This window comes from Sus scrofa, chromosome 13 (genome assembly GCF_054392235.1).
Source record: "Sus scrofa isolate SSC_HxYL_T2T_F1_AM1 chromosome 13, Sscrofa_HxYL_maternal_Yorkshire_Landrace_v2.0, whole genome shotgun sequence".
In the NCBI taxonomy this organism is placed as follows: domain Eukaryota; kingdom Metazoa; phylum Chordata; class Mammalia; order Artiodactyla; family Suidae; genus Sus; species Sus scrofa.
This window is the reverse complement of record NC_139395.1, coordinates 53,197,824-53,209,965: the sequence shown is the minus strand read 5'-3', so window position 1 is coordinate 53,209,965 and position 12,142 is coordinate 53,197,824. Positions and strand designations below refer to the sequence as shown.

The 12,142-nt window shown below is 41.6% G+C and overlaps 1 protein-coding gene and 1 non-coding gene across 47 annotated transcripts in view; one reads left to right on the top strand and one right to left on the bottom strand.

Annotated features, from left to right (window-relative positions):
- Nucleotides 1-4,640: 4,640 nt before the first annotated feature.
- ERC2 (ELKS/RAB6-interacting/CAST family member 2) overlaps nt 4,641-12,142 on the top strand; it is a 983,951-nt gene continuing 976,449 nt past the window's right edge. For all 46 annotated transcript variants that reach the window (XR_014823359.1, XR_002337959.2, XR_014823361.1 and 43 more), the window contains exon 1: nt 4,641-4,771. The gene's annotated coding sequence lies outside the window, so the exon portion shown is untranslated. The remainder of the gene's footprint in view (nt 4,772-12,142) is intronic.
- Nucleotides 7,941-8,007, bottom strand: LOC146397350 (small nucleolar RNA SNORD27). Its single transcript, XR_014825378.1, has one exon. It is a non-coding gene; the product is annotated as a small nucleolar RNA SNORD27 (small nucleolar RNA).

Genomic DNA, 12,142 nt, shown 5'->3' with positions numbered 1-12,142 from the left:
CTCAGTGTTTTTTCAGAAAATTATCTCAGTGACTTTTCAAATATGTAGCCTAAAGCAGGTATTTTGTGGACCTTCAAGATCCTTGATTAAGTTGGGTAACATGACCATTTTGGTCCCAAGAAACATTTCTAGTGGCTTATTACCTTTTCTTTCGTAAGAACCCACCCTTTGGGCAAATGTTTTTGTCTTTCTCAGAGAGACTCCTGGCTGTAAAGATAATAGATGTATGCAGGCTTTCTCACCAGCACTGGAACATCAGGAAGTTGGCTGTTAGGTAAAAGCCCTAGTACAAAAAAACCCCCTTGTTTGGAACCCCAAGGTGTAAAAATCCCTCTAACTGAAGCTCCAGATCTTTCTTCTCTTTGTTTTCTTTGTTCCTCAGACGTTCCAATAAAACTTTATTTATAAAAACAAGCAGCCAGCCCATGGGCTGTGGTTTGCTGATTTCTTTTTCAAAAATGTTATACTAAGACATGATTTATTTTGAGATTTTGGTGCCTCCTAAAATTTTGTACCTAAAGTTAGAATCTCACCTCCTCCCCCAATCCTGCCTATTTTAGCATGGAGTTTCACAAATTTGTTTAAAATTCCTGACAATATTACAAATATTAAATGTTGAACATTTGCCCCCAAGGAGGAAAACAGAAGGTTGGTTTTGTTATGTCACTGATATTTCAAACATCTTTTATGTCTCAATACCCTCCTCTCAATTTTATTATTTTTCGCTCACATAATGAATCCCATTATTAGCTTGCTTAAAATTTTTGCTGGCTCCTTTCAGCATCTCCAAGAGTGGAAGTACAGACAGAATTCAAGGTAAGAATGATTCCTGGGTTCTAGAATAGCTTAAATCTCCATAATGCCTTTAGCTTTCTGGAAGGAAAACACGTTAGTATTTGAATGTAACTGCTTTAGTAGCAAAAAGTGTAAGTTAAAGGGACCAGGATTTGGGCAAGGCCAAAAGAATATGTAAGCCTCTAGAATTCTGAAGTTTTTAAAGCTTACATCTATAGATATTCCTCTCCTTGGGGGCTTCTAAGGGGCCATTTTCACCTTGAAGTTGTTTCTGAAAAATGGACATGGTAAAAAGTCTTTTTAATTTTAGAGCTTTTAGCATAATTTAAAATGTGCTAATGAACTACCTTTAAATAGCCAAGTCAGGGAATGCTGTAGGAAGAGGCCGCCTAAGGGATGGGCAATAGCTCACAAAAAATACCCTATAGAAACAGGCAGAGCCCAGGATCAAGCTTCAGCATGGCCATCTGCCATATCTTTCCAGAAGCACAGTGAAGAATCCCCAATTAGCTGTAATAATGTCTACTTACGAGATTTCCCCAAGATTGGTCTTCTTTGGGGAATCTGGTCACTGGGCCAGATTTGGCCATTGAATTCTAGTTGACTGGAGTGAAGGGCTTTGTCTAAGCAATAGGAAGCTGGTTTTCCAATTCAGGGACAACTTGTGGCTGCAAAGAAGAGACACTTGCTCAGACTACATGAGATAGAAAAAAGAAAGGTATATATCTATTTGAAGGACACAGGGGCCTCTCATGGAGCCCAAGGACAGCAAAGCTATCCAGACTTCATGAGTAGCCAGAATAATGGGAATGGAAAATTACTGGAAACCAAGGCACTAATTAAATTGATGTAATTTGGACTTTTAACCAACGTTTTTTTGCAAGCCCCTTAAAGACGTGCATGCCTTGAGATTATAGAGTTACAGAAAACCGTAAATGGAAATTAATAAATGCTTAGTTATAAATAATTACAAAACAACTTTATGGCTTTTCATATTTACAAACATTTCATTCCATTTGAAAACAACTGTCAGTTAAATTTTCTTCTCATCTCACAAAAATTCTTACATATGTTTAATGATTATGGACAAATCAGAGCCACAAGTGAATTAGTCAAATAAGTTTAAAAGCAAAGTTAAAGAAAACTTTCAAAAATTTCTACAGAAAAAAAGATATTTTGAAGGTGCTGGGTTTTTCTACATTTGCTACGATGCTTAGAGCTACAAAGCTCTTAAAACATTTTTGTCAAAGAGAAATCTAAGGCTTAGATTGGCATAGCTGTGCCAATAGGTTGGCTTCCTAAGAGTCAGGTGCTTATTTCTGATCCGCTCAATTGTGGTGACAGAAGTGCTAATGGGTCAGTTCATTGGTCTTTTTTCTTTTGTGACAGCCTGATGATGTTTCTCTTGAACTAAAGTCTACCATGTTAAGAGATATGTACAAATTACCTCATGCCTAAGAAGGACAAATACTTGTGAGTTTAGGGATTTTGTTTCTTATCTAACTGGACTCATCCTGAGGCAAATGACTGTTCTGCGTTACTTATGCATAGTTTTCTTTTTGCTTTAGGCTCTGATATGGCACCAGGTAGGACCTTGAGAACTGGCTGGTGGGGGATTATTGAATCAGCAAAAAGAGAAATCAGACTTGCTCCTAGATTTGGATCCAATGAACTGATTAAATGATGGTGTTGTTGATCTGATGAGCAAGCTTGGGAGAGAAGAGTCTTGGAATATAAAAACTCAGAATCCTGTTTAAGACAAAGCAAGTTTGAGATGCTGGTTAGATAGCCATATTGGGGATTTCAAGTAAACAGAAGTCTTTCCAAGTCTTTTAGGCTTTCAGGAATCTCAGTTTCTGTCTATATGGACTCTCTGTTCTCTTCTCCACTGACCAGATTCCCTGGCAAAGGCCCTAGAGTTGCCTCTCCATGGTCTTTGCCATCATTGTTTCGGGTGCCATAGTTCTGATTTGGGCCACCACAGCTGGTCAGCTCACTGTTCAGTACCAACTGGCTGACTCATTCTCATGGCACAGTTTTGAATACTGTGGAGACAGCCTATGATGACCCACCCAGGGTCAGGTGTCCACCAAAGATGTGACCTCCTCTGGTTGAGTTCACAGAGCATGCAAGGTGCTGCTCTGGACTGAGCAACGGGTAGGGCAGGGAAGTTGGATGTGGCAAGCAAATTTGATGACCTTTCCTTGGGAAACCTTTTCTGAATAACAGGGGGAAAAGTTGCCTATCCTACCTTCATGCTCCTCCAGTTCCCAGAGCTTTGTCCCTTTGTAAGTAGTGTTGTATTGGCCTGTTTTCTCGTGTCTCTTTACTGCACTGTATAGTCCTTGAGGGCAGGAGCTCTGAACCTGCAGGAACTAGTGCAGAGTAGATACTCAGTAAGTATTTGTTGAGTGAATGAATGAATGAGTATGTAGAAGGGACCACCATGATGGAAAAGATGTAAAATAAAATAAAACAAAACTATCAAAAAACCTGGAGCCACATAATAGGTTTTATAAAACATAATGCATTTTGAAAATGTCTGTCCTTAGGGGCGAGGTCTATCAATGGCTACTTGTAAGCATTTTGAACACTGTGTTAATATAAATACTTAAACATAAAGTTAGAGAATGTTGGCTTTAGAAGGGTCTTAAGATCTGTAATTCAGCTTTTTAATTTTTCAGACAAGAAAACTAAGTCTCAAGAGGGTAAAGATGACTTTCAGAGCCCACATCCTTCATCTAACATTTGAATTTCCACCAGGAGGGAAAAAAAAGGAGTCACCCCTGGTCTTAGATGATTCTATATTTCTGCTCACCCAGACATTCTATGTCTGGAGTCGCTTCATTTGAGCTTCCCAGAAGGCTCATCAAGACAGGAAGAAAATCACTGCTCTAGTTCTGCAAATTGACTACTCAGTGAAAGAGACCAAATTTGGAGATTCCCATGGCGTTAGGAAGGGCTCTCCCTAATAGAAAATGGTATGCGCTGGGACTAAGACTTCTTGGGTGAGAGCTTCTGCCCATGCAAAATCTGTACATGCCTCGTACACATTATTTTGACAAGTATTTGCGTGTGTGAATGAACTGACACTATCTATCTTAAAGAGGACGATGCGCAGCAACTGAAAGGCACAGAGAAGGCACTCAACCAATGATAGCAACTATGACGATCATGATGATATGTATTTATTTCTTCTTCCCTTCTTCATCTTCCATTCTTTTTCCCCTGGAGGTACAAGAAAGTAAAAATCTTAGGAAATCCCCTCAGCCCCTAAAGAAGTTTAAGCTAATGGGAGAGTGCCAGGGTAAGGGAACCTCGACCATGACTCTAAAGCTTAACTTAAAAGATAGTTGCAGCCTCTCCACCAAGTGTCATCCCTGTCCATGTCGCCAAAGCCACCTAAATAATCCCGGGAGTGCCCGGCAGCTTTTGGAGGGGGGTACCCGGAAAGGGGTGTCGGAGATAGGAGATGGGAACCAGGTGCCCCGAGACAGCGGACTCCTAAGGAGGCGGCGCTTCGAAGACCCTTGAGCACCCTCACCCCGCCAGGGCCAGGAGCTCTCTGCTGCCTCCCGCGGAGGCGCCAGCGTCCCGGCACCGGCTCCCCCAGAAGCTCCTCGGGAATGCTGGGAATTTGAGTCAGGGCCGCGGCGAGCGAGCGCGCGGAGCGGCCGGGCGGGGGGCCCGCCGGAGCGCAGTTCTGGCTCCTCCCGCGCGAGCGCGCGTCTCGGGACTGCGGCGGGTGCCGCCCCCTCGGCGGTCGGCCCCGCCCGGCCCAGCGCCGGGCCTCGGCCCTCCCAGAAGCTCCCTCCCTCCCTCCCCGCCCAGCTCCTCCACCTCCTCCCACTCCTGCTAGCTCGCGCTCCGGCTCCAGCTCCGGCGCCGGCTCCGGCTCCTCCCGGCCGCCGGGGGCCAAGGCGACGTGAGGTTGTAAAAATCCATGTGGGACGGCCCCTGGGCGAGCATCGGAAAGGTGAGACGTCGACGCCCGGGCCGGGGCCGCTGGGCGCCCGGCTCCCCCCCGGCGCCGGTGCCTGGGCATCCCCCGTGCCGGGTCCCCCTCACTCGTGGGGAGCTGCAATGCGTTATCGGGGGGAGTCGAGGGGTGAACCATCCGCCTGCACTGGGGCTTTCTGAGGCGGGGGAGAAGATGGGGCGGCCTAAGGGCGTATTTGTCTTGATGTAGAAACCCTCGAATTGGAACAAGTGCAAGGCTTCCTCAGGCGCGCGGGCGCCGTTCGCTCGCCCCGGCGGCCCCGGCCACCTCCCGCAGTCCCTCTCCGGCAACCACCCTCACTACCATCGCCTTTCTTCTTTCCATCAACCCCCTCTTTCGCCTGGCTTTCCCCCTCTTGCCTCGAGGGGTGGGATGTTCGCAGGGGCAAGGGTCTCGGGGAATCCCCAAGCAGAACAAAGTAGAGAAAGGTGGAGCCCCGGCTCAGGGGGTGGGGTACCTGGCTGCTTCAGTGGGATTCGAGGGGAGCGTGTTAAAAAAAAAAAAAAAAAAATCCGTGTCAGGGAAGATGTAGCCGGATTTGTTGGGGAGGGGTAGCGGTGGTGGTGTTTGAAAACGAATGCGATGTGAAATTAAACCGAACGACATTCCTTCCCTCCTCCTTGCCATATCCGAATTATACAAGAAAAGGGATACTTAGAGGGTTGTCCCTATTCATTTTTTTTTTTTTTTAATTTTCTGTCCGAGCTTTTGAAAGATCATTTTAGGACAGTGAAGATTAAGGGCTGCTTTGGTGCGGGATAGTAAAACAGCTCTCCTAAACTCTTCATTCGGCCCTGCTTTATTTATTCTGTACTTGAGGGTCGCGATCCTTCTTGCCTGAGAGGGAGGGTCCGCTCTGTTAAGAGTGGATCGATTTTAGGCGGCTACCTACCTTTGCTGGATGAAAGGCAATTTACTCCCTGAGCGGTGAATTGTCAGCTCCCTCTGTGATTGACAGCCATACCTGCCACTTACGTGGGCAGAACTGGGACCGCTGGAACCTCAAGAGCCAATCAATGTTCGGGAGAGGAGGGCAGTTCCCACTTGTCATGGTTAGTTTCCTGGTTGGCTTTTTAAATCAGTGGTTTTACCTAACCATTGGTTTCCACCAAGTATGATACCCCAGCTGTGAGAGACAAGAGGGAAGAAAACTCCTCGAAAATGGGCTGAGAAGCAATTATGCTTGACTTATATTTGTCATTCCCCCCCCCCCCCGTTTTTAGTTGTAGTAGTTGGGGATACTTAGGACATTGGCTTAAAAATGAAAATGAAATGGATCTGTGTAAAGAATGAAATGGGAGAGGGTGTTGGGATGAGAACTGTTCACCTATTTTTCTGGAATTGCAGGCCCCTTTATAAGAAATAGCATTTACTGTTGAGCTATCTGAAAAAGGGTGTGGCACTTTGTCTCCTATGGTCACTCTTGTCCTTGTAAAGTCTCATCGTTTCTCAATACATAGTACTTGGCTCTTGGCTCTGTTGGGTGGATTTATAAGGTGTTTTTGAAGCAGCCAAGCATGCTTTATCTGGATTACCAGGACTAGAAGGGATTCTTTTAGTTTTTGACAGTGTAACTCAACTTCTGGAAGTGAAGACTGTTGTCTTCATTTCCAGTTTGGATGTCAATTTGGAGGTGGCACTGGGGTCAAGCCAGATCCTTTCTGGAAGGTAAAAGAGTTTGCCTTTAAGTTGAGTTTGCTACTAAGGTGAGCCATCTTGTTGATCTGCTTCTGTGCTTTAATGAAAACCTCCCACAATTTTGGGGTGGTGGTAGTGTGTGGATCGTGATGGAAGCATGACTTTCACCAGCAAGATTTTCGAGGGTGGATGGATTGTGGGTGGAAGGACCAGATCCTTCTCAATTCTTTATTAGTAAAAGGCTTATTTTTCAACACTCTTCTCTTTGAATTCAGTGGAAAAATTGCTGGTTGATTTAGAGAGCTGTCACCTTATAGAAGAGGTACCTGGATGTGAATATAAAGCTGTGCATTCAGCATTTCATGAACAGATTGTGAGCCAGAGTACACTGATTAGGATGGTTTTTATGTAGGAGCCAGGTTTGTCAAAGTAGAATTATTACTTTCACTATTGTCATTATTGTTTTTGCATATGCTCACACTTTGGGGAGTACTTCATATGTATTTTTTAAAACTCTATAGAGCCCCTATGAGTTAGAGAGGACTATGATTATCCTCAAATTATAGATAAGACAATTAAAAGGAATTAAGTAGCTTGCCACAGTTAAGTGTGAGAATGAGAACTTGAGCCTAGATTTCTCTGACCCAAGCCCAATGACCTTGGCCATGGCTTTGAATTCAAATTATGGTCGTGCACTCTGCATGTGTGCAGTCTGCAGTGTGGGCTCTTCCAGCTTACACAGGGCCTGTTCTGTTAAGAGTCCACTGCAACATTGGTGGTCTTTGCACTGTCTTCTTTGCTCTGCCACTTTGAAAGCTGTTGCCTCACCAACAGTCAAATTAAGTACCTTATTATATTATATATTTACAATATGTCAGCTTTGGTCCAAAGGAAATTTGTTTCCAAACAATGACTTAAAAGAAAGTAAAACAAGGAGCTCCCGTTGTGGCTTAGGGGTAACGAACCTGACTAGTGATCATGAGAACTCAGGTTTGATCCCTGGCTTTGCTCAGTGGGTGAAAGGGTCTGATGTTGATGTGAACTGTGGTATAGGTTGCAAACACAGGTCGGATCCCACATTGCTGTGGCTGTGGCATAGGCTGGAGGCTACAGCTCTGATTCGACCGCTAGCCTGGTAACTTCTGTATGCCCTGTGTGTGGCCCTAAAAAGACTGAAAAAAAAAAAAAAGAAAGAAAGAAAGAAAGTAAAACAAAATAAAATACACATTCTTTCATTTTTTGATATTTTAAATTTCTTTTTTTAATTTTACGATTTTTATTTTTTTCCATTATAGTTGATTTATAGTGTTCTGTTAATTTCTATTGCACAGCAAAGTGACCCAGTCATGTGTATGTGTGTGTGTGTGTGTGTGTGTGTGTATATGTATATATATATATATATACTTTTTCTCATGTTACACTCCATCATGTTCCATCACAAGTGACTGGATATAGTTCCCTGTGCTATACAGCGGGGTTAAATTTCTTTCTTTCTTTTTTCTTTCTATTTCTCAGTAGTTAAGCTATCACTTGAGTTCAGGCATGTGCTTGTCATTTTATGTTCATTATGGAAAGGCTTAAATTTCTAATTGGAGTTTTGAATAGGTCTTAGTTGAATACATGCTTTTATCATTCAATTGGCTATTTTTTTTTTTTTTTTTTGCTAAAGGCTGGGAATTTTATTTTCTCTTCCACTTACAAAGAGAGTCTTTTTCATTTGTGATTAAATATAAATGTATTTAAAGTTAGTCTATTCAAATAATATGGCCCTCTTGTTTTATTAAGTCAAAAGCCACAGACTTAGGCCTTCTTCCTATTGATGAAACTCAATGGTTATGGTTTGCCAAAACAGGTACCCTGAAAAATGAGTTTATGTGAATGGTGTTGGAATCCACAAAGGGATAGACTTTGATTTTGGTGAAGTTGACTTTATACAATCAACATTTTTGTTTGTTTCACTAGGACTTCTTTAAAACCCTTTTACTGGCTCAGAAGTTAACATTTTGGCTGTTGTATGGGAGACCTATCTGCCAGCCAACAGTTCGGTTTTAGCCATGTTTATATTATTCCTTGCTACTTTTTGTGATTTTCCTTATTTTAGAAAGGTAGCAGAAAGAAAAGAAGACAGAAAGCATTGATATTAATGATAATGTAGAGCTCAAAAATTTAAAACGTTCAATCCAAAGATAGAAATCATTAGATGTACCTAAGGCAGAGATTCTTCAACCAGTTCTTTCTTACCAAAAAAAGGGAACAAAATGAAAGTAAGAAATGCTAATTTATATCAAGTGGTAAGAGACAAATCAATCAACTTTTGCTATATAACAAAACTCCTGGGCTTACAGCAACAGGTATTTATTCTCATCCTCATGAGTCTGTAGGTGGTATTATTATTTGGCTGATCCAGGCTGGCCTCCCAGTGCTGGCTCTGCTATACTCTATAGGTTGGATTCTGGTCTGCTCCACATATGTTCTAGGGTCCAGGCTGAAGGGATAGTAGCTACTTGGGGCATGCTCTTCTCATGGCAGATCACTGTATTCAAGAGCTAAGCCAAATTGCATAAGCAAATATTTCATTAACAATGTTTTTGGATATAGCAAGTCACATGGTACCCAATATCCATCGGTAAAAGTAAACTGCCCAAAATAGGGGAGGGAATATTTGATTAACTATAATCTGAACTTCCATAGTGTGCAAAAAGTATGGTGTTTTTATAGAATTTTATGAATTTATATTTTCATTCTTGGGGGATGTAGTCTTCATCCCCACATTCCCATCCCTAGCTTTATGAAATATAAACCTAGTGTTTTACCTTTGCATTTCAGGAATGCATCATGTTTGATTCAAGAGGACTGACTGTAAAAGCAGATATGAGTATATACATGAAATCACTTATATTATCAAGGCACTATTTATTAGAATCTACTGTGTTTGAGGGACTATGCTCAATGGAGTTGTGAGCATCCAAGTTTTTGTTTGATGTAAGTCCTGCTACCATAGAACTTATTAGGAGTAGATGTCAGGAAAGACTTCTTGGATGAATTGGTATTTTTTTGGACCATGAAGCAGGGATAATGTTAGAGACAGAGATGGAGCAGTGGATATAGTAGAAATGTAAGGAACACATCTGTATGTAATGGGTTATTGCATTTGGCCAGAGGGTAAGGTAGATGAATAATAACAACAACAATAATAATGATAATAATAGCAATAACTGTAGCTTAACTTTTATTAAGCAGTTAACTGTGTGCTAGGTACTGTGCTTAACACTATATATAAAATATGTAATTTAATATTGGGATAGACATTGATGATTGCCTATCCAATGTTCATTCTCTCCTTTCCCACTAAAAGGACTCAGTTTTGTTTGAGATGGAAATGTGCGTGTCTCACTTTCCAAAACTCCCTTACTTGAGTGACCATGAGACTCAGGTCCTATAATGATGTAAATGGATGTTATTTGATGAGGCCTTCCCTAAAAGCTTAGTGGGAGCGATGCATTGGCTGGTATGCCCCAACTGTGTTTGACTCCTTTCTGCTTCTTGTAGCTGGGAAAATGGGTGCCATACCTTGAGTGGCAGAAACCAACTACAACAACAAAGATAAGACCATGTATTAAAAATGGCGTGGATGGAACGTGGAAGAATCTCTGTCTTGATGACACTGTTAAACATTGTACCAGCCTAGACTACCTTCCCTGCCTTCCTCTGTACTTCTTATTGCATAATACAAATAACCTCCTTACTTTTTTTCATTTTTTAGTTTTTTTGAAGTATAGTTGTTTTACAATGTTGTGATGATTTCTGCTGTACAGCAAAGTGATTCAGTCATACATGTATACACATCCATTCTTTTTCAGATTCTTTTCCCACACAGGTCATCACAGAATATTGGATAGAGTTCTCTGGCTATATAGCAGATCCCTGTTGGCCAATCATTCCATACCACAGTGTGCATATGCCAATCCCAAACCCCCAGTCCATCCCTTCTCCCCACCCCCTGACCTGTCCCCTTTGGTAACCATAAGTTTTTCAAAGTCCTTGAGTTTATTTCTGTTCTGCAAATGAGTTCATTTGTACCCTTTTTTTTTAAGATTACACATATAAGTAGTATCATATGATGTTTGTCTTTCACTGTCTGACTAATTTCTAGGTCCATCCATATTGCTGCAGATGGCATTATTTCATGCTTTTTATGGTTGAGTAGTATTCCATTGTATAGGCTGAGTAGTATTCCATATCTTTTTTATCCATTCCTCTGTCAATGGACATTTACCCTCCTTACTTGTAAGCCACTATTTATTTGTAGTCAGACATTATCCTCACTGATACATACCTTCTCAAGAATCTCTCAAATTAGATGCCATTATACCTGTTTTACAGGTGAGAACATCAAAATCAAATTAAGCATTTGCCCAGCATCTAGGATTCATTGCTAGGTCATTTTGAGTTTCAGGGCTGTCATCTTGCCTTTGGCTGGGCAGATAAGTACCACAGTAAAAATAATGTTGGAAAAGTAGCTTAGGGTAAAATTGAAGAAGCAACTGGATTCCAGGTTGAAAATTTGAGTTTTATTTCTGGGTTAATGAGTGTAGTTGGCCCTCGATATATGTGGGTTCTGCACCTGTGAAGAATTAACTGTAAGGGACCTGAGCATTCTTGGATTTTGGTACTCATGGGCATTCCTGGAATCAATATCCTTCAGATACCGAGGGACGACTGTATAAGATGATTTGAAAAAGACAGAGACTGGAGGTTTAAAGATCATTGAGACTTAAGTATGTGACAGTACTTTAATATGAATGAAGGTGGAGGAAAAACTGGGCACAAAGCAAACTGGGAACATGAGAAGAGAATTGAACTGAGTGAAAACAAATCATAATTGGCTGTTCACCTTCTGAGAACAAAACAAAAGTCTCCTGAAGGTTAGTATTAACTTCTACTAATGGCTTCAAGTCTGCCAGGAAGTAGGGAATGAGTAATGTAGAGAATTGCTAATAGGATATGAATCATTATTTAGAGCAGTAGGTGGGTTCTTCTACTTATTGTCCGTACCATTTATTGACCTCTTGATGACCTCCTATGGCATGATTTTGAACTGGGTCTGACTCCATTGTGCCAGTTAATGTTAGCAAAGATGAAAGGTAAGGCCAGAGAGTAGTGTGACAGTACAACAAATTCTGTCAGTGGACTTATTTCCACATCTCCTAAACATTCTGAAGCTTTCTTGGGGGTGCGCAGGGTCACTTTAACTTCTTGGGCCTCCCTTGCCCCTCTACTTTTTTAATCTATAAAATAAAGGATTTGGTTTACATTCATGGTTTTCAAATGTTTTTCAGCTGTAGAAACTTGTTTCCTGAGTAAAAGCTTATCTGGACCCTCAGTATATAGCAAAAAGCAGAGTTGCTTTGAAAATTCAAGGTCCAAATTTATGTAGTCTGGGATATCTTTATGTTGAGGCTTCTGTTCTAAAAAGATCACTACACATTCTCCCAGGCCTAAGATTTTGTGAATCTTAGAGGTGTCCAGATGTTTTATGGAAGCATCCTCTTAACAAATCCCTTTGTTATTCCACAGCTTATTGTGTCTTAGTATCATCTAGGGAAGGGATTGTTAATGTTCACCATAGCTATCTTTTCTCCAGGTGTATGTTGGAAGTGACTTGTGTTACCTCTATGCTAGAACATTTAATTTCCAATGTGAGACTGT